The sequence below is a fragment of the Schistocerca piceifrons genome, chromosome 8 (genome assembly GCF_021461385.2).
Source record: "Schistocerca piceifrons isolate TAMUIC-IGC-003096 chromosome 8, iqSchPice1.1, whole genome shotgun sequence".
Lineage (NCBI taxonomy): Eukaryota > Metazoa > Arthropoda > Insecta > Orthoptera > Acrididae > Schistocerca > Schistocerca piceifrons.
This window is the reverse complement of record NC_060145.1, coordinates 469,882,097-469,904,029: the sequence shown is the minus strand read 5'-3', so window position 1 is coordinate 469,904,029 and position 21,933 is coordinate 469,882,097.

The following is a 21,933-nucleotide window of genomic DNA, read 5'->3' as shown; positions in this document are numbered from 1 at the left end:
CCAAAGAATCATGGGACATTGATCCTTGATGCTTTCAAGGATCATTTGACACCAGCACCCAGCACTGAAGTCAGAAATCCTGAATTAAACAAAGATATTGTAGTCATTCCAGGAGGCACGGCTTCGCAACTAGAAGTGTTTGATGTGGTGGTGAATAAGCCACTTAAAGGGCACTGAAGCAATTGGTTACTTCAAGGTGGTCAATCCCTCACCCATATTGGGAAGTTGGTGGTGCCTTCAGTATCTGAAACTGCGGAATGGTTCCGGACTGCTTGGACATACATATCCAGTATATCGTTGCGAATACCTTTAAGAAACGCTGTGCAACAAACAGACGGTAGTAAAGAAAATCTACTATGAGAAGAAATGCAACAAACCGTGACAGCGGCAGTGACACTCCAGATTCTGTGGACCATTCCAGTCAGGAGAATCAAGTGTCTGACTAAGGGAGGTATTTATCTGATTTTATTTTCTACGTACCGGTACCTTACTCTACCTGTAATAAGGTAGCCATTTGTAAATTTTCAAAATAAATCTAGTGCGTGTATATTCCTTGTATGTTTTTTCTGTAATCCGGTTGTTGAGCAATTGGGTTGGTGATGAGGGAAGTGGGGTCGTCTTGCATTCGGAGTCGTGTTGGATTCGGAGGCATAAGGGACTCTCCATGAGTTTACACCTTCTGAAACTACATGGGGCTTAGCAGAATGCAACATTCATTCACAGAGCTGCGAATTCTGCAGTCCAGTTAACTGGTGAATCTGTTCCATTTCTGACCTTTGAGCAGTGTTACCCAATGCAATATTGTTCTAGTTTATTTTTTGTTGATTTTTTTTTTATGATGTGCAAATTTGTTTTTCAGTAATTCGGACATTTTTTCTATTTCAGATTTTTAATTTTCATTGTCAATCTAACATTATTCTTACATGAATAGATATATCTTCTATGAATATTTTGTAGCTTTGCTTCCTAACTAGTTGTATGCGCCAGATTTAATCACATGAAGATGTAATTTCAAATTTTTAAATGAAAAAGGCATTATCCATATGTATATGAATAATATCAAAAGATTCGTGTACTAATGAAATAGTCTTCCGTTTCAAGTTTCAAAGTAATCCACCTTCTAAAATATCACGTATCTGACGTACAATAAGTTTCCTGTACTTCTAGTGATATTCTGTTCTTTGGACATAACGAGTTCTCAAAGTCACCAAATCAGTAAATGAAAATAATGGCAGTTTTAGCATGTTGCCCACTGCTGTATAATTTTTGCGGACGCCTGTGGCTTAAGCTATGTGGTTAAGGTGTCTTTTCCGAGACTAGGTTCTATATCTTCACCATAATTTGATTTCAGTCAGTGCTGTGTATCGTGTGCCCACCATAACTGCAGAGGTATTTTCTTACGATAGATTACTCGATTAGTTTTGTTTCCAGCAAAAGTTCCTAGCTTCAAGCTCCCTCCCTCTCTCTGTCTGTCTCTCTCTCTCTCCCTCTCTCTCTCTCTCTCTCTCTCTCTCTCTCTGTGTGTGTGTGTGTGTGTGTGTGTGTGTGTGTGTGTGTGTGTGTGTGTGTATGGAGCTTATGGGCGCTCAACAGCGACGTCATCAGCCCCCTCACACTCATTAAAACAAACGTATCTGGAGATAAGCTCTAAAATTATTGCACACTCCAGCACTCGAATTTACAACACAATCAGTGTATCTCACATGACCTAAAACAACGGAGAGGAGGTAAAAGTAGCTATACATGAAATAAAAACACAAATAAAACGACAAAGGAGCTAATATAGAACACAAGGAAGTGTAACCGACTCACCACTTAAAAAAAAAAAAATTGGGAGTTCCAGTCACCCTGTTAACACATTAAAAACATCTCGCTAAAATCTTGGAAAAAATGTTGGACAATTCATAAAAGTTTAAAGCTCGAACCACTTTCGTTTCATCGTTACTTAAAATAGAGAGCAGATGGTTTGGCAAATCTGCGGCGGCAGAGTACAATAAAACGTGATACACAGGGATCTCTACGCGACAAGCACAACACATTGTAGGATCCTCTCGCTGGAGCAACGAGCTAGGCCATAGGGCTGTGGCCTATGCGAAGACAAGTAAGGAGGACTTCGTCTTGTCGACGCTGCTTGGAAGAGGTACGCCACCGCCGCGCTGTGGGCTTCACTAGACGGATCATATTGTCCATCACTTCCAGGCACTTATCTTAATATCGACGCTTAATTCTATACCTCAACAGCGAGGCGATAGCACGCAGGGGGCTGGCACACGGAAATAACTGAGGATCACGACACGTCTCCTTGGCTGCTATATCTACCATTTCTTTCCCCGCAGTACTCGTGTGCCCTGGTACCCAGCAGAACGACACATCCATCTCCTGTCATTGTAGTTGGAGAAGGGCATGCCGGCCGCGGTGGTCTCGCGGTTCTAGGCGCGCAGTCCGGAACCGCGCGACTGCTACGGTCGCAGGTTCGAATCCTGCCTCGGGCATGGATGTGTGTGATGTCCTTAGGTTAGTTAGGTTTAAATAGTTGTACGTTCTAGGGGACTGATGACCTCAGAAGTTAAGTCCCATAGTGCTCAGAGCCATTTGAACCATTTTTTTGAGAAGGGCATGCTAGACATTCTGGACTACTTAAGCTGTTGTGTACAAACGTTTCAGAGAGTGAAGGGCACTCAGAGAATCGGAACAGATAAGAAATTTAGCACACTGGAAGAAAATTTCATCTGCTCCACTTCCCACAAGATAGCGTCGAAGACGTAAAGTCTTGAGGCAGTCGGACCTTAAGGACACGATCCCGGAAAATGACAGAGAAACCAACGGAGTTCTGCTCTTTTGACCCTTCTGTAAAGACAGCTACATAGTTGTGGTGTTCATTTAAAATGCCAAAAATATCGCATTAAAAACAGAAGCAGGAGTGCAATCTCTCCTGTACTGCACCAAATCTAAAATCACCGTCGACCCCTTCTGTAACAATAGTGGCAGCCGGTTGAAATCCTGGGTTTTTGGCTGTACGTCCTCCACACCAAGTCACTCCAGCACACGTTGGACACGTATCGTAAACGGCATTTTTGCTCGTGGATGATTCGAGAAGGTGTTCCACAGGTGGACGGGCAACAGAACAGTGTGCAGGTGAATTTGGAACTGCGAGGAATCTACGTGCCTGACGCACCATGAGGAGCTGCCGCCGGATGGCGAGTGGTGGTTTCCGAACCGCACTCACAAAGACTGGATATCCACGCTTCAATGTGTGATCGAGGATCGTAGCTGTAATTCGAAATATCTCATTTCCAGATGCATTAAACACTCGTAATCAAAAATAATTAATGGATACTTTAAGTTTCAAAATATGGCCAGAGATATGAAATTAGCCGGCCGCGGTGGGCGAGCGGTTCTAGGCGCTCCAGTCCGGATCCGCGCTGCTGTTACGGTCGCAGGTTCGAATCCTGCCTAGGGCATGGATGTGTGTGATGTCCTTAGGTTAGTTAGGTTTATCTAGTTCTAAGTTCTAGGGGACTGATGACCTCAGATGTTAAGTCCCATAGTGATCAGAGCCATTTAGATATGAAATTTTAATCGCACAGCTGTTTACGAAGATCATTAGTTGCTCATCATGGTCAACAATACATCACGTGCACATCCGATGGTGCTACAAGCACTGCGCAAATGATTATTACACCAACACAACCAAGCGTAAGTGATGCAAGAGGTACTGTGCATGTGTCGGTGTGGGACCTTTTGAAAATACAATATCTCGTCAACGACTCGCACTAGACTCATGCAACAAATACGACTGACATTCTAATTTATGCTACTTTTAGCTCGTTAATGTCAATAGGCATTGTTAAAAAGTATGTGTTTGTATAAAAATATACTTTCTGTGTATTATTACAATCTGTTTATTGGCTAACAGTACGAGCCCCTGGCTACCAATCCATTCTGTGAAAACCGCACATCAATATATTGTTTGCCTCGTTTATTTGTGAGGTAGAGGAATTACAGCACTTCTAAATTTTTGTGGAATTGCCTTTCTCCACAAAACTTTATTGCGGTACCTTTATAAGAGAGGGTGGACAAGAACTCCACCACGAAAATATCGGTAGTTGTTCAGAGGTGCATTGCCTGATAAAATGTGGAGCACCAAGAAGATGTGGTCGAATGTCAAAGTAACGTCGCACAAGTACAAACCGTCGGCGTGGATGTAGGTCATTAAAGTCGCAATTCTTTGTGACAGGTAGAACGGCCTCCAGGGTCCATTAGCGTTGTTCGTGTTCACTGTTGTTACCGGGCCTGACAGGACATATAAGGAACGTGAACTGTGTCAGATGTTTAGCGTTCACTGCGAACGACACGGAGATGCTGCGTGAGACAGCGTTATGAGCCCGTGGCACACTTCGAAACGGGCATCTTTGTGCGTCTCCATTTGACCAGCTGGTCGAGTCGTATAATATTCAGCGAACGCTTGCCATGACGTTTTCTTCCTCTCCTTAGCTACGCGTCGAACCTTGGCTCTCATGGCTCGAGGGCTGTGAGGTTTCTGCTATCTGGCAGCACTTAAACCATCGAAGATCCTCGCGCCTGTCCCGGACTGCTGAGAGGCACCCTTAGGTTCACCAAGAAACAGGTTGCCTCCTAAGATGACCATACAACTCTGAGACGGCTAAGTCAGTGGCGTGATGCATCACTAGTGTGATGTGGTCCACCCATTCCTGGAAGCTGTCGCAGTTTCCAAACACAGCCAACTGGCTGGACAACGTCCACTTAGCCTTGCTGACCATCCATTTCGATGGTTTCTCATCAAATGAACCTCCATCGAGAAGGTGTACGCACAGAGGGAAGTTGTCACCAGAATGGAGGCCATCATTTGCTTCCTACTGAACGGTGTCTGCAAAGGCGGGATTTGTCCAATAAGTCCTTTGAGAGCTTCAGAGTGCATCACATCCTGTAGAGGGACGTACAGAGAACAGACAGTGATCTTCTGACTCACATGAACTGCAGCAGCTGCTGCTGCTGCTTGTATGTCAGTAACCAAGGAGAGAGCAGAGGAGTGGAGTGTCTTACTGACAAACACAGCCCCATAGCACAGGGGCGTCAGGCGCCTTAAAATGTGTTTCCCGCAAACACAAGCACAAGGGGCGTGCCTGTGCTAGAAGCTTCAGTTTCTGCCCATGAGTCCTGAACCCATTTTTGTTTCACTGCAGGTTTATTCACTGTTGAACAAAAGAGACTACTTTCCTTGTATATTGATTTAACGTTCTTGCTCCTACACGTAATACACTTTGACCTGTATGTAGCACAAAACTCATCACGTCAAACAATTGACGAGCAACTTTTCCATCGGATGAGAGCTTTAATACAGCAAATTAACACTAGCTTTCGGACCTACACTAAAAAATTATTTATCATTTCACTGTCACAATAGCTAGCGTTGTTCAAAACTATATTATAAAGTTTCGTGTCTCGGCCTGCGGAAAGCTATTTAGCCCTTCAGAAACTCTATTTTTCTTCGCAAATGACAAAGAATGTTGTGTGCGATTGATAACACTAGTAACAAAATAATTTCCGTTAGTTTAATATAATTACGTCTCTTATATGAAGAAAATCAAATTTTGCTGTCGACCTGAATGTTGTATAAAGGTTTCGTCGTCCTAACGCGAAAACATGATCTCCGCAAGTTTCAAATTATGTAACGTATCTGACTTCAGCCCCTCTGTGCTAGACGGCAGTTCACGTGGCTATAACGAGAAAAAGAAACTACTCTACCAGAAAAGCGGTTTTTTTTCTTAGTTGCGTATGCTGAGTAACAACGAAGAATTCGTGTCATCAAAAAGAGCTTAAAAATACTGGAATGAGCAGTGAGGAAGATGCCAACTACTTTATGGAAGCTGCTTTCACATTACGACTTCGTTCGTCTCTGAGAGTTTCTTTTAACAAAATGAGTAAATTGACATTCAATTAGCAGCTCCTTTTCCTCGTTATATATTTCTACGACCAGTCACTTCGTCTCTTACTCATTTTCAGTATTGTAAAAGCAGACGTATTAATGATGCTTTTGAGAAAATTCATATTCAAGGAGATGGTTATAATATTACATGAAATGATGCCTCTGGCTTCGTACACCTTAGAAAGAATTTTTTCGTTCCAGTTCTTTCCCCAGAACGGAGACGTTCAAATTGTTGTTGTTGTGGTCTTCCGTCCAGAGACTGGTTTGATGCAGCTCTCCATGCTACACTATCCTGTGCAAGCTTCTTCATCTCCAAGTAACTACAGAACCTACATCCTTCTAAGTCTGCTTAGTATATTCATCTCTTGGTCTCCCTCTGCGATTTTTCTCTCCACGCTTCCCTCTAATACTAATCTGGTGATCTCTTCACGCCTCAGAACATGTCCTACCAACCGATCCCTTCTTCCAGTCAAGTTGTGCCACAAATTCCTCTTCTCCCCAATTCTGTTCAATACCTCCTCATTACTTACGTGATCTACCCATGTAATCTTCAGCATACTTCTCCAGCACTACATTTCGAAAGCTTCTATTCACTTTTTGTCTAAACTAGTTATCGTCCATGTTTCACTTCCATACATGGCTACACGCCACACAAATACTTTCAGAAAAGACTTCCTGACGCTTAAATCTGTACTCGATGTTAACAAATTGCTCTTCTCCACAAACGCTTTCCTTGCCATTGCCAGTCTACGTTTTATATCCTGTCTACTTCGACTATCATCAGTTATTTTGGTCCCCAAATAGCAAAACTTATCTACTACTTTAAGTGTCTCATCTCTCAATCTAATTCCCTTAGCGTCACCTGATTTTTTTGACTACATTCCATTACCCTCGTTTTGCTTTTGTTGATGTTCATCTTATATCCTCCTTTCAAGACACCGTAGATTCCGATCAACTGCTCTTCCACGTCCTTTGCTGTTTCTGACAGAATTACAATGTCATCGGCAAATCTCAAAGTTGTTATTTCTTCTCCTTGGATTCTAATTCCTACTCCCAATTTGTCTTTTGTTTCCTTTACTGCTTCCTCAATATACGGATTGAATAACATCGGAGATGTTGACTTTCATGCCCCTCGACTCTTATAACTGACATCTGGTTTCTGTAAATTTTGTAAATAGCCTTTCGCTCCCTTTATTTTACCCTAGTCACTTTCAGAATTTGAAATAGTATATTCCAATCAACATTGTCGAAAGCCTTCTCTGAGTCTACAAATGCTAGAAACGTTGGTTTGCCTTTCCCTGATCTATCTTCTAAAATAGGTCCTAGTGCCAGTATTGTGTCACGTGTTCCAACATTTCTACGAAATCCAAACTGATCCTTCCCGAGGTCGGCTTCTACCAGTTTTGCCATTCCTCTGGGAAGAATTCGTGTTATTATTAAACTGATGGTTCGCTATTTTCACACCTGCAACAGCTGCTTTCTTTAGGACTGGAATAATTATATTCTTCTTGAAGTCTGAGTTTACTTTGCCTGTTTCAATTACGTTCCTCCATTAATGCTTAATCTTGTTTTTCCTATCGCTGTGTTGAAATCTTCCTCAACTCAAAATTCCTGTTCAGCAGTAAGGAGTCGATTCCAAGATCAGGCACTTAATTTTAGACGTATCTTATTGCCTTACATTGAGGAGCCTTAGTTGTGCTCGAATTGAAGGAATCCAGTTTGAATCTTGAAAAAGATTGAGTCTTAAATTAAGGAGGGCCATTCCGATAACACTGAGCCACTGTGTACACGCTGCAGGAACAGATTATGATGAACTAAGACGAAGAGACAGGAGTTAGAGCTTTGGAATGCTTTTGGCAACGATAGTGTGGGTAGTAGAGACAATGAGGACAGCGAAAGTATTCCAGCAAATGAGACGGAAAAAGTGATGGCGCGATTATTTCTTCAGAAGCACACCCTTACAGTCATCATTTTTGCCCATATCGAGAATGACGAAACCACACACCTTACGTCTTCCGTATCTCCGAACGTACCAACTACAGCAGTAGAGGAGATACCGGGTTGATACAACTACGAGAAGAGTTACACGAAGTGAAGGCTAGGCGAGTACACAGTTAGGGGTATGTTGCAAATCTGACGCTGAAGATTGTGCACAGTTCGTATCAAGGGCAAGTGAGATAAAGTAGGTACAGCTTTATCATACTTTAGATCACAACAAAGACATCACATTTGCTGAATTTCTGATTGGCGAGGGTGTTAATTAACTTGTGTTTCACGTTCTGATGCTGAGATATTGACACCCACTTCTCAGATCGAATCTATATAATGCTCTGTTCTCCTAATCAGCAAAATATTTTTACATGAAACACAGCAGATAAAGATCTCTGCCTGGCATATGTTAAAGCTGTTCTACTAGGCCAATCTCAGCACACTAGAACTGGCCCCAGAGTTTTTCAAGAAGTGCACATCCAAAACGGTACTCTGAAAAATGAGTTTTCCCATTCCACATTTATGCATCATAGACGCTATGTTTAGAAATAAAATGCCACTGTCTCAATCTACGTAAACATAATTAATCTTTTACACTCCATCGTCTCATTGATAGCTCTACACTTCTGTCCGATGTTTACAATCTTTATTCATTCAATTTTTGTCGGTACTACCTGTTAAGCGACTTTGTCTTTCTGTCGAATTTAGGGGAATCCTTTTTGTGTAGCTGCCATAGCCTGATAAAGTAGGGTAAGCCTCTAATTTCTACTGTGCTGGAAGTTACTGATTATGTCAGTAGGGTGCTCATCAGCGATTGTATTAGTGTCACTTGCTCGCTCTTGATGGAGCTACCGTGACGTTTATGTTGGTTCCCGGTCACATCTGTCTGACAGCAAACGAGGCCGCTGACGCCGCTGCCAAGGCTGCACTCCCCCTACCTCAGGCGGCTAGTTCTTACATTCCCTCCGATGATCTGTGTATTGCCGTCTGTCAGCAGGTGGTGTCACTTTAGCATCACCACTGGTCCGCCCTTCATGGGAACAAGCTCCGGGTTACGAAGCCTCTTCCAACGGCTTGGACGGCCTCCGCTCGGCCCTCTCGTCGTAAGGAGATCATTTTAGCTAGGTTGCGTATCGGGCACTCTCTTTTTAGCCGCCGCCAGTTACTGAGTGGTGCTTCCCTCCTCACTACTTTTTGCTAATTACTCTCAACCTTTGAAGGTCCGTCACTTCCTAACGGAATAGTATTTTATTAACCACTTACGGTGTCGTTTGTGTTTGCCGTCTGGGTTATCAGCCGTTTCAGCAAACGACGCGCGGGATGATAAAAAATCCGTAGTAGCAATATGGCGGAAGGCATTTAATTTTTACTTCAGGACCTCCGTTTCTGTATGGCGTATTTTATACACCTTTATCCTCATCCTTGTTTTAAGCTGTCTTCCCTTCGTCGATTGGGATTAACGTATAGTGTTCTTGTTCTGCAGTTCTCACATGGGCAATTATGACCCTAGTCTTTTTGCGCCCTAAAACAAAACAAGCAAACAACAGAGCCGTTCAGCTGGGTACAAGCACACGGAGGATCCAGGGAAAGCAAAAAGGACCAGTTTAGGGGCAATAACCTGCCCATCTCTGTCTTTCCTCCTCCTTGGTCACTTCCGCGAAATGAAACAGGCACAGGCACGACTATTGGGCACTTTATTCCTGTGCATGGCTTCGCACCCAGACAGGACTATCTCATTGAGTGTGTGGTGCTGCCGCCAGATAAAAAGTGTGCCACACCAAATTCTGACCAGAGGGCAGATGTTAGTTTACACGGGGTACAGAACGCTGTTTGAGCGTGTTAACAGTCTTGAGACCTGGTACACTCAACAATCCATCTGATATCACTTCATTTCATTCCCATGATGATGAGTCATTGCCGTACAGAATTTTACTTATTTTTCTCTTTACCTTTTTTACCCACTCTGATCAAGCATTTTAGAAACAGGCAGAATTCGTGAACCTAGTGTCTTCGCGCGTCTTGTAAGGGTACGACTATAGATACCCTTCATAGAGATGGATATTAACAGTTCATTTCCGGTGGATGAGGTGTCGCTAAAGGTTCTGAACGTCACAGTTTCGCCGGCCGGAGTGGCCGTGCGGTTCTGGGCGCTACAGTCTGGAGCCGAGCGACCGCAACGGTCGCAGGTTCGAATCCTGCCTCGGACATGGATGTGTGTTATGTCCTTAGGTTGGTTAGGTTTAGTTAGTTCTAAGTTCTAGGCGACTGATGACCTTAGAAGTTAAGTCGCATAGTGCTCAGAACCATTTGAACCATTTGTCACAGTTTCGCGCCAGTTGTCAGGCAATGCCAGATAGACTGCGTGTGCTTTCGATAGTTTGGAATAATTCGCTGGGTGGCTGGTGGTCTTGGGTGAAGATCGAGCTGCATTCCAGAAGCAGGGACACGGGATTAGTTTTGGAGAATAGATAGTTTGAACATATCAAGAACAACTATTGAGTTGTGACAGTGATCGAATATTCTTTGGAAATAATTTTGTGGCATTAATTGTGAAGAATCGTGAGTTATGAGCAGCTTGAAGATCGCGGGGTTATATGTTAATTGCGTGTGACAAGCTGAGTGCTCTATAACTGAGTTCTTTTTCTTTCTCCCCTGTTATGCATCCTCGTACGGTCGGCATGGTTACTGAAGGGATTTGGGGTGGTTAGTTTAAGGAGTGTCTGGATTCCCTTCCTGTGCCACCCAATTACCACCCCCCCCCCCCTCCCCCCCCTTTTGTGCACCACCACCAACTGTTTCATATAGTGCTATTCGTGTGAAAGTGACCAAAAGTTTTCGTCTAAATGTTTACGAATCATGTAACTGAGGCGTGACTTGGGTGCCAGCGCAGAATTCACTTAATGGGACGCGACAAATCAGCCTAAAACACGCTAGGCTGGCCGGCACCCTGACCCTCGTCCTTAATCCGCCGGGCGGATCTGCGCCTGGGCCGGTGCACTTTCCCGTATCTGGCGCTTTAATACGCACGACTATAGAGTTGGGTTATAATTGACAATGTATGATAGTGGGAGAACTTGGAAACAGTTTCGCGTGAAGAAACTAAATAATACAAACATACAGGGTGCACTGCAAAGATACCAATGGTCATCACTTCTGTAAATGCACGTTCATGCCACTTCACTGTTACACATCACTGGATTCGATAGCCGCTATCAGAAAATAAGTACCAAACTATAGCATCCCATTAAAAAAATAAAATAAAATAAAATAAAAAAGTTGAGCTTGATATGTCTGAAGGGGCCACACCTAGCAACAAGAAACCAACGTCATATGGTGGCCCCCGTTGTTCCATGTAACATTTGTTCCACAAACTTTTCAGTTACTATCATAATTTCAGAGTTATTCTAGGTGGCAATAGTTAGTGACTCGCCAAGGTTTACAGTCTCTCTCATTTAGCCTCATTCCATGTGCGTGTTTGTGTGTTTGTGTGTGTGTGTGTGTGTGTGTGTGTGTGTGTGTGTGTGTGTGTGTGTGTGTGTGTGTGTGTGTTCCGACTTTGCGGGTGCTCAACGGCGAGATTACAGAGCCATGACACATTTTAAAACAAACGAATGTGGATAAAATAGCTAAAATTGTTGCACACAGTGAGGATGAAACCTACAAAACGACACTCATGCACTCACTTCCACTTCACTCGCTTCACTCTCACACAGTCACTTTGTCACACACCTCTTAAGACAACGGAGAAAGCGTGGAAGCTGACATACCAGCGATTAAAACACGACAGAGGAGCTAAACAACGGCACAGACAAACGTGACCGGCTGAGCACTTACAAAAAACCTAGGGCCGCGCGGGATTAGCCGAGCGGTCTCAGAAGCTGAAGCAATGGACTGTGCGGCTGGTCCCGGCGGAATTTCGAGTCCTCCCTCTGGCATGGGTGTGTGTGTTTGTCCTTAGGATAATTTAGGTTAAGTAGTGTGTAAGCTTAGGGACTGATGACCTTAGCAGTTAAGTCCCATAAGATTTCACACACATTTGAACATTTTGAAAAAACCTAGGTGAGCGAGTCACCCTGTCAACACTTTAAGACCATCTCCCTAAAATCTTGCGAAAAGTTGGACAATTCACAAAACTTTAAAACTCTAAAGAGAATCGTTAGGAAGTCACTTAACGCAGAGGGCAGTTCTGTCGGCATATATGCCGCTAACCGATGGGCGGAAAATAAAACGAAGTCTACTAAAATGTCGATCACAGCCACAAGCGCAAAACATTGGAGGTTCCTCTCGCTGGAGCAAAAAGCCGTGCGTCACAGGTATCTGGCCTATGCGAACATGAGTAAGGAGGACCTCGTCACATCGACGTGGGTGGAAGGAGGCACGCCATGGCTGCGTAGTGAACTTCACTAGACACAGCTTATTATCTGTCACTTCCAGCGGCTCGTCTTCCCATCAGCGCACGACTCCGCGAGGTGACAACATGCAGCGGCACAGTGCAGAGAAATAAATGAGGATTGCTACACCATCTTTCGCTGTTACATCCGCTCTTTCGTTCCCTGCAGTGCCAGTGTGTCCTGGTACCCAGCAGAAAGACACCTCATTCTCCACGTGTTGCAGCCGAAGCAGGGAGTCCTGAATATTCTGGACGACTTTATCTGCGGAGCACAGGCGTTGCGGAGAGTGAATGGCACGCAGAGAATAGGAACAGACACGAAATTTAGCATTGGAAGAGCGCCTCGCCTGCTCCAGTGCCCGCAAGATCGCTTACAGTCCAGCGGCGAAGACAGTAAAGTCTCCCGGCAGTCAAGCGGACACTTGAGAACACCATCAGTGAAAACAACAGAGCAACCCAGGAAATCCTTCTGTTTCGACCCATCCGAAAAAATAGCTGTAGAGTTGCAGGGATACGATCTCTCCTGTACTGCACCAAATCTAAAATTGCTCTGGGCCTGCAGGAACGAGGGTGGAAGGGGATTAGAACGCTGGATTTTGGGTTGTACGTGCTCCATATCAAGTGACTGTAGCACTCGCTGCACGCAGATCCGAAACGGCCTTGGTGCTCGTGGGCGATTGGAGAGAACGCGTTCCTGCGGTGGATAAGCAACAGTATGGTATGCAGGCGAAGTCTGAGCTGTGAGAGACTTAAATACCTGATGCACCATGAGGAGTTGCCTTCGGATTGTAAGTGGCTGTTCACCAGCCTCAGCAGAGAGACTGGATACGTGGCTGGTCCTATAAGCATCCGTGACCAGCCTAACCCCTCATGGTGGACAGCGTCAATGATCTTCCAATAAGAAAGCCTCACTGGCCCGTACACTGTGCATCCATAGTCTAGCGATTAACGCACAAATTCCCTATGAAACTGTAGCTGACACGCCCTGTCCGCTCGTCAAGATCTGTGCCTAACGCACTTTGTTTATTCGGTGACATCAGGGTTCTGGATTTCAGGTCCCCCAGCTGTGGCAACCATGACAATTTGTAGTAAAAAATAAAGCCCAGAAACCTCACTGCGTCCTTAAAAAATAGAATGGTGGCCCTCATGTGCCGTACAATTAGAACAATTAAAATGATCACACACTCGCGCGCGCACACACACATACATACATACACACACACACACACACACACACACACACACACACACACACACACACACACAGTTATACTTACCTACAGAGAAATAAAAATCCCTCTTTGCAGCCCTCTCCTCTAATCTCTAGCCGGCCGGAGTGGCCGAGTGGTTCTAGGCGCTACAGTCTGGAACCGCGCAACCGCTACGGTCGCAGGTTCGAATCCTGCCTCCGGCATGGATGTGTGTGACGTCCTTAGGTTAGTTAGGTTTAAGTAGTTCTAAGTTCTATGGGACTGATGACCTCAGCAGTAGAGCCCCATAGTGCTCAGAGCCATTTGAACCAATCTCTACATTATAAGTGGCTACTGGCGAACCACTGTTGCAACACGGCAGGAACAAAAAACAGGAAAATAGTCCACAAATAAGGAGCATTGGACAGGACTCCTTACCATAGACTTGTTACTCTTTATGGCTGTGGCAAAGAGGGTAGCACTTAGAACAATGCCCTGGAGCACATCAATCTCCTGTGCAAAACAATCCAACAGCACGTCACCAGTGTGGGAACTTAACAGCCGATTAGACAGAAAAGATTGTATGAAGATGGGGAGAGGGTCATGAAAGACCCATTGATGAAACTGCTCTACAATACTGTGTCTCCAAGTAGTGTTGTACGCTTTACTGAAATCAACGAAGACACCGGGACAGTGACGTTTACATTGGAAAGCCTTCTGAACAGCCATCTCTGACAAGGTAAGGTTGTCGACCGTGGACAGAAATCCCCGGAATCCACACTGAGAGCGGCTAATGAGTTTCCTGGTCTCTAACAACCAGGCCAGACGACGGTTAACCTTCCATCCTGGGTATTTCCTACACAAATTGCTAAGGCAACGCTCCAGTTTCCACTGGGGCATGTGTGGTCCTTTCTTGGTTTGAGGTGAGAGAGGAAAATTACCTCTCTCCAAAATGACCAGTCTGCCTCATCAAATTGAAACAGTCGAGGAGGATTTCCTTTGATGCTGTATGCTAATGTCGAAGCATGCAGTACCGGATTTGATCGTGACCAGATGTAGTATCAAGAGTCTCTGACAGTGCTGATTGCTGCTCCCACATGGAGGAAAGTTAGTTGTAAGACTCAGACTTGTTGGACCTGAAGTCAAAGTTGCCCCTCCCTACAGCTGCTGGCTGGAATTGGCAGTATTCTTTGCATAATGCTCTGTCTTTGTATGAGCGATGTTTGGAGCTTTGTTTGGAGACAACCCTGTTTCTGCACTGCTGCTATTGTTAAACGACAGCGTTTACCAGTAATCCTCTAGATGGCTTCCCATACTTTTGTAGAACAAGTGGAATGGTTAATGGTGTCCAGGCACGCTTGCCACGACGTTTTCCTCCTCACCTTAATTATGGGTCGAGCCTTGCCTTTCGCGACCCAAAAGGCTGCGAAGTTGCCTGCCTAACCAAATGCCTGTCCTGGTTTGCTTAGCGCCATTTTCCAGTCCATCACAGTACAGGTTGCCTCCTAAGATGACCTGAGGACTTAGGGATCATTAATCCAGCAGCATGACAGAAAATCTCTGTAATGTGGTCCTCCTATTCGTGGACACTGTCTTGGTGTTCAGACACAGCCAGCTGTCTGAACAGCATCCAGTTAGCACTGCTGACCAACCATTTTAGTGGCTTCTTTTTAGGTAGTGCTCCGTCCAGTAGGTGGATCCAGAGCAGGGTTTGGTCTCTGGAATGGATGTCATCAGTTGCTTCCCACTGAACAGCGTCTGTAAGATGGAGAGAGCAGGAAAAGAGGTTGAATTCTGACAATGATACAGTAGTAGCCGAGAAATGAATGGGACTGCCTGTATTGACGATGTACAGCTCCTGAGACATCATGTGGTTCTCCAAGACTTGATTCCTGAGGCAAGTGTAGTTCGAGTCCCATAACATATCTACATCTACATCTACATTCATATTCCGCAAGCCACCTGACGGTGTGTGGCGGAGGGTACCTTGAGTACCTCTTTCAGTTCTCCCTTCTGTTCTAATCTCGTATTGTTCGTGGAAAGAAAGATTGTCGGTATGCCTCTGTGTGGGCTCTGATCTCTCTGATTTTATTCTCACGGTCTCTTCGCGAGATATACGTAGGAGGGAGCAATATACTGCTTGACTCCTCGGTGAAGGTATGTTCTCGAAACTTCAACAAAAGCCCGTACCAAGCTACTGAGAGTCTCTCCTGCAGAGTCTTCCACTGGAGTATATATATCATCTCCGTAATGCTTTCACGATTACTATATGATCCTGTAAAGAAGCGCGCTGCTCTCAGCTGGATCTTCTCTATCTCTTCTGTCAACCCTATCTGGCATCGAAATCACCCAGTAGGAGAAAAGGGTGTGGGAGTTATTTAATAAGGCCTGTGAGAGCCTCAGAGTCCATCGCATCTTGCAAAGATAAATACAGGGGGGGGGGGGGGCAGTTAGTAATCTTTTGAGCCACATTAATTGCAACAGTTACTGACTATAGGTCAGCAACTAAGCGGAGAACAGAGGACCGGTATGTGTTAATGATAAACGTGCCAACCCCTCCCTTGACTCTGTCACCAGTCAGGCCATCGTTTTGGTGGTGGGTGTAGCCTAGCAGCTCAGGGGCGTCAGTGGCTTTAAAATGAGATTTTCGTATACACAAGCCCAGGAGGCGTTTCTGTGCCAGGAGTTTCAGTTCCTCCACATGTGGCCTTAACCCTTTAATGTGCCTCCATAAGACGGGAGCCAGCTACCATAGGGGTAGCATTTTTATCCCATCTTTCCACCAAGGAGAGATACCGAAATGGGTGGAGACTCAGTCTTGGGGCGAGATGATTCCTTCAAGTCCGTCATCAGGCTCCATTACGTCTACAGAAGAATCACGAGAGACGTCAGAGAGGATAATGTCGACATGGTCAGAGGGTTTACTTCCGACTCTGTCTGTGTTGGACGCTTCATCTTTGATTTCCTGCGCTCAGCGGGCTTTCGAGTCACTTCTGTTGATGTCGTAGTTGCAGCACAGGACAGCATACCAGACAGTCGCTTATATTGAAGAAAGGACGTCTTCAAGTCCATTTCCGATTAGGATACTTTTTGAAAAGCCGGCCAGAGTGGCCGAGCGGTTCTAGGCGCTACAGTCTGGAACCGCGCGACCGCTACGGTCGCAGGTTCGAATCCTGCCTCGGGCATGGATGTGTGTGATGTCCTTAGGTTAGTTAGGTTTAAGTAGTTCTAAGTTCTAGGGGACTTATGACCTCAGCAGTTGAGTCCCATAGTGCTCAGAGCCATTTTTTGAAAAACATATTCATTACATGTATTATAGAAAATTCTTATTTCTCTCATCCATTCCTCAGTTACGAACAAACCTTTCACCCTGTCTGTGTGTTCCTGTGTTAGCGTTAAAATCACCACTAACTGATTTAAGGTGGCAAAACTTTTCTTTTTTTCACGCGTTTCGATAACGCTCTCGCAGGACTCGTCACTCTCCATGTTTGTGCAGCAGTGGGAGCATAAACCCAGGAACATTCGGCGAATGGACTGAGCAGCCCATTCCGCTGACTTAAATCCCGTGGAGCACCCATGGGATGCGGTGGGCAGACAGACATATTACAGCACACCCACAAGCACACATCCCTGGGACACTCCTGATATTACCCCCGTCTCCAGTGAACGCTCACCGTCGACCACAACATACTGGGTTCTATTACTTAAGAAATCTGCAAGCCAGTAACATACCTGGGAGCCTATTTCGTATGCACATACCTTCGTTGACAGTCTGCAGTGGGGTATCGTGTCGAATGCTTTTCGGGAATCTAGAAATCTGCCTGTTGCCCTTCATCCATAATTCGCAGTATATCATGTGTGAAAAGAGCAAGCTGGCCGGAGTGGCCGTGCGGTTCTAGGCGCTACAGTCTGGAACCGTGAGACCGGTACTGTCGCAGGTTCGAATCCTGCCTCAGGCATGGATATGTGTGATGTCCTTAGGTCAGTTAGGTTTAAGTAGTTCTAACTTCTGGGGGACTGATGACCTCAGAAGTTGAGTCCCATAGTGCTCAGAGCCATTTTGAAAAGAGCAAGCTGGGTTTCGCCAATTCGTAAACATGAGCGTTTCGGTCTCTGCTCTAGAATTCTGCAACAAACTGTTGTTAAGGATATTGTTCTGTAATTTTGCGGGTCCGTTATTTCACCTTTGTTATGTCCACGAGCCACCTACGGTTTTTTTCCAATCGCTTGGCACTTTGCGCCGGTCGAGAGATTCACGATAAATGCAAACTAAGTATGGGGCCAACGACGTAAAGCATTCTATTTAAAACCGAATTGGGATTGCATCGGGACCTGGCGAGTTACTTGCTTCCAACTCTTCCAGTTGGTCCTCAACGTCAGAGATGCTTATTACTATGCCATCCCTTCAGGACTCTGTGCGATGGTCAAATGACGGTACGTTTGTACGATTCTCCTACGTGAACGATTTCTTAAGCGTGAATTTAAAACTTCAGTCTTCCTTTTGCTGCCTTCTACTGCCAAACCAGACTGGTCAACGAGTGACTGGATGGAAGCCTTAGACCCGCTTAGAGATTTTGCATTGGACCAGAACTTTTCCGGGTTCTCCGTCAAACCTTTACCTTAGGTATGACGGTGGTAGCTGTTGTATGCTTCGCGCATAGATCTTTTGACAGACGCACGAAACTCTACTAACCTTTGCCTGTCGTCATTTGCGCGTCGTCTTTTGAACCGAGAGTGCAACAGCCTTTGCTTCGTCTGCATTTTCCGAATATCATTATTAAACCATCCTTAATCCACCTACTAGGCACATACTTGTCCAGAGCACGATTTGCAATCTGTTTAAAATTTGCCCATAATTCCTCTATGGCTATCATTCTGGAACTAAGTTATTGCAGTTTGTTGTCTAATGCTAACAATTGCTTATCTGTTCTTTCATAATGTTTTGGGTGATCGGTGTGTATTGAGCATGTTGTAAAGGTTTTGTAATGTTTGGAGAAATAATATGAGAAAAATACTTTCAGTAACGACCGATGTAGGAGCAATTATGATTAAAGGACCACAAATAGCATTTGGAAAAGCTCAACGCCGATGTTTCAGCTCCATTACACTCATTCAAACAAACAAACGTGGAGATAGTCTGTAGAATCGTTGCACGCTGATGCACTAAAAATGACCACATAGTCACGCTATCTCGACTGCGCAAAAACAACTTAAAAAGAGGAATAAGAGTTGTACATCGAATTAAAACACGAGAAAAACGACAAAGGAGCTAAAAGAAAACCACAAGGAAATGACACTGGCTGATCACTTACAAAAAAAAAACTTGGGTGAGCCAGTCACCCCTCGATCACATTCAAACCATCTCCCAAAAGTCTTGGAAAAAATGTTGGACAGTTCACAAAACTTTACAATTCGAACCACATTAGTTTGAACATTATCGAGGTAGAGAGCAGACCGAGCGGCAAAGCTGCCTCGTGACATTGGTCGTAAAATAATACACAGTCCAAGAAAACGTGACGCACAGCGATCTGTAAGCCACAAGTACCGCACATTGGACGTTCCTCCCTCCAGAGCAGGAAGCCACGGGTCATAGGGCTGTGACCTACTCGAAGACGAGCAAGGAGGACTTCGTCCCGTCGACGTAGCTGGAAGGAGGTACGGCACGACCGCGTTGTGGGCTTCACTGGACGGAACATGTTGTCGGTCACTTACACTGACTCGTCTTCCCATCGACGTATGACCCTTAACAGCGAGGTGATGGTATGCAGTTGGATGGCGCACTGAAGTAATTAAGGGTCACGACATGCCTCCTTGGCTGCTAGATCAGCCCCTTTTTTCCTCGCAATACCCGTGTGCCCTGGTACCCAGCACAAAGTCACCTCCTCTCCCAGCCTTTGTAGTTGGAGAAGGGCATCCTGGATATTCTAAAATACTTTATCTGCTGGTTATAAAATTTTCAGAGACTGGAAGGCACTCAGGGAATCGACAGACAAGAAATTTAGCACTGAAAGATCGTCTCATCTGCTCCACTGCCAGAAAGATCGTATATAATTCTGCGTCCACATCTAAATTCTTGAGGCACTCGCACCGTGAGGACACGATCTGGGAGAAAGACAGACAACCAACTGAGGCCTCCTGTTTAGATCTATCTGGTGCTCACATAAAATGTCAGAAAATATTGCAGTAAAAACTGGAGCAGGAGTATTGCACCAAATACGAAATTACTCTTTGCCTCTGCCGTAACCAGGGCGGCAGGCTGTTAAATACCTGGACTTGCAGTCGCACGTGCTGCACACCGAGTGGCTCCAGCACACACTGCCCACGGATGCCAAACGGCACTGTGGCACGTGGACGGTTGGAGGAAAGGCGTTCCAGAGGCAGACGAGCAACAGTATGGTATGCGGGCAAAGTCAGAGCTGGGAGGAAGTTACATTTCTGAGCACCATGAGGAGCTACCGCCAGATGGTGAGAGGTGGTTCCCCAACGTCAGCAAAGAGATTGGGTATGGGACTGGTCTTACAAGCGCCCGTGCCCAGCATAATCCAGTCATGACAGTGTCAATGATCTTCAGATAAGGAGGCCTCGTTGGTCCATACACCATGCACATATAATCCAGCCGCGAAAGCACAAAAAGCCCTATAAAATTGAAGTAGATGTGCCCTGTCTGATCCCCAAAAACTGTGGCTAAGGCTCCTTATGATGTTCGGTGCCTTGAGGGTTCTGGCTTTCATGGCATTCAGATGTGGCAACCACGATGATTTGGAGTCAAAAATGAGGCCCAGGAACCTCAGTGAGTTTCTAAAATGTAGGATGGTGCCCTTCATATGCAAGTCAGGTAAATTAAAAAATCGATGTGTTTGATTAAAATGAATACACACACACTCATCTGGAGAGAACTGAAACCCCTTCTTTGCAGCCCACTCCTCTAATCTCCACAGTGTAAGTTGCAACTGACAGTTCGCTGTTGCAACATTGCAACAGAGCAGGAGGAACATAAAACATCAAAATCATCACAAATAAGGAGCGCTGTACAAGACACCTCACACATGATACTCTTTATGGCTATGACAAAGAGGGTAACACTTAAAACACCGCTCTGAGGAACACCATACTCCCACTCAAAACTATCAAACAATGTGTCACCAACTCGGGTCCTAAAAAACAGCTGAGACAGGAAAGGCCGTACAAAGTTGAGGAGGTGGACACGAAAGTCTCATTGAGGCAGTTGTACGAGAATACAGTGTCTCCTATCAGTACCGTATGCCTTACTGATATTGAAGAATACAGTGATGTTTACGTAGGCAAGCTTGCTTAACAGTCGCGTCTAGCAGCGTCATATAATCGACAGCGGACCGATATCTCTGGCAGCCACACTGAGAGCGGCTAAGAAATTGCTTGGACACTTACACCCACATCAGACGACGTTTATGATTCGCTCCAGGGTCTTTCCTACACAAGTTGATAAGGCAAAACTCATGTAACTACTGGTACATGTGCGGCCCTTCGCTGATTTGATGAGAAGTACTAAAATTTCCTCCCTCCACGAGTTGGGCTGGTCGCCATCCCTCGCGCCCTAGAGTATATCCGCTCCTGCTCAGGTGAGTCCTTCGTTATCTGTAGTGACTCCCTGCGCGGTTTACGAGCTATCGACCAGTGTTTCCCTCGCTCTAGTCTGGTGATGGCTATCCAGGAGTCCCTCCATACTCTTGCCCGTTGCGGCCGCTCTGTGGTCTTTGTATGGACCCCGGGTCATGTAAGCATCCCATGTTGACACGCTGACCAAACAGCTGTCGGTGCACCAACCTTGGAGATTGGCCTTTCGGTGAGTGACCTCAGGTCATTTTTGCGGCAGAAGGTACTGGGGTGAAGAATGGTACACCCTTGCTTCACCCAACAAACTTCGGGCCATCAAGGAGGCTACCGGTGCATGGCGATCCTCCTTGCCAGTCTCTCGCAAGCACTCTGTTGTCCTCTGCCGGCTGCGCTTTGGCCACACCTGGACACCGCACAGCTATTTATTGCGCCGCGAAGACCCGCCTGTATGTCGTTGCGTGTCAGCTTTGACTGTGGTCCACATCTTGTTGGACTGCCCGCCTTTAACTCCGCTCAGGCAGACGTTTGCGCTGCCTGATACGCTTCTTGTACTTTTACCAGATGACGTTGCGATGGCAGATTTAGTTTTGAGTTTTATTCGTGCAGGGTTTGTTTATCGCTTTATATAAGTGTTTGCCTCTTTTTTAGTGTTGAGTCTGGCCTTTGGCCTACGATTTTAGACAGTTTTCTAGTGCGTTTCTTGGTGGTTGGCTTTTTTTTATGGTCGACCGACCAGTCACACTCGGTGTGATTTTAATTCCTTGTGTCTGGTCCCTGTCTGTGTCTTTCTTGTCCTGTGTCGCCTCTTGTCATCTCTATTGTTT